The 1,410-nt window shown below is 38.5% G+C and overlaps 1 protein-coding gene across 1 annotated transcript in view; it reads left to right on the top strand.

Annotated features, from left to right (window-relative positions):
* Positions 1 to 1,410, top strand: part of LOC107741256 (transmembrane protein 132C) — a 292,083-nt gene that overhangs the window by 131,712 nt on the left and 158,961 nt on the right. The gene's annotated exons all lie outside the window — the stretch shown is intronic.

Below are 1,410 nucleotides of genomic sequence, written 5' to 3' on the forward strand. Positions count from 1 at the left end.
AGCACACCTCGTTTTTCAGACCGATGAGTTTTGTAAAAATCGACGCGTTTCAGAAAGGCGGGGCATAGAGGAGAAACAATAATGTACAGTATGTGGAAAATAATGAATTTTTAAATAATAATAAAATAATAATAGAATTTTTTTTAACCTTAAACCGCATAAACACATTTCATTACACCAAATACACAAAATAATGTTCTTTTTAGCAACATCATATGACCCCTTTAAAAATCAATAATCAATAATCCTGTCTGCAGTTTTTGTTCAGACCAATGCGAAAATCCACCCACATGACCCCGTTTTAAATTAATATAATAATTTATACTTCTGACTCATCATTTTTCTTAAAAAAATGGTTTAAAGGCTCAATTGTGAGGTTTATCGTTTTATAATTTATTTTGTTTTGGTGAAAACCTGTTTCTCAACTGTAAATCAATTGCTATTACATGGTCTACAACATAAAAGAAAGCCATTATAACATGTACATGAAAAATGTAGAAACATTGGACACAACTATGGGGCACCACTGTGCAGCAGCAAGCATCACAACAAAAAAGGAACCTCAAGGTTGATGTAGGTAAATGTGTGCAATTGTATAGGGCACCATTCCTATATTTTGCCTGGGGCCCCCAATTCACTAAATCCGCCCCTGCGTCCGGTGTCCCACAGTGCATCAGACCTGCGGCTGCCTACTAGTGTGGCCTAATGTTCAAGCGCCCACCACTTTACATCCATAAATCTCTTTCTCTCTCGCTCTTTTGCTCTCCAATAGTGCGCCTTCTCTCTCATCCTCATTAGCCAACTCTAAAATATTCATTTGAACAGGCACTGAGCATCATTAGTCCCTGTTAGAAGACATGATGCATAAGAAAAGGAAAAAGACTCAGACCTACAGGATCTCAAGGGAATTAGTCTTAATGAAAATGAAGTCCTACTCAATATTTTTTTTTTTGTTCTTTTATTCTGCTCAGCCATACACTGACAATTTTGTTGATGGCTCATATACTGTATATATATGTGTGTGTGTGGTTGGGATGACCTGTTCATCCATTTAGAACTACAGAAAGCACTTGGCTCCCTCTCTATCTCTGTAAATGTGCGTGACTGTGTAGTTAAGCTGGCCCGTAGACGTGATAAGTACAGCATTTCTGGGTAATTACGTTCAACAAGAGAGGTGATAGGAAGCTAAACGTGTGTGTATGTGCATGATTACATTAAACTGCGAAGTAGATGGAGGGTCATGAGCACTTGTGGCTTCCCACCTGTGCTGGAGCTTGTCTTATTACCAGTCTGGTTTCATTTCGTATCGTTCTAATCTCAAAAGCACTTAGCGTGGTGCTTTTGAACACAGAGGGCAAGGCCTGTAGATGGAGAGAATGTCTGAAACAATCTCTCTTGCAACTCTGTAAC

This window comes from Sinocyclocheilus rhinocerous, unplaced genomic scaffold (genome assembly GCF_001515625.1).
Source record: "Sinocyclocheilus rhinocerous isolate Xijiao unplaced genomic scaffold, SAMN03320098_v1.1 scaffold615, whole genome shotgun sequence".
Taxonomy (NCBI): Eukaryota; Metazoa; Chordata; class Actinopteri; order Cypriniformes; family Cyprinidae; genus Sinocyclocheilus; species Sinocyclocheilus rhinocerous.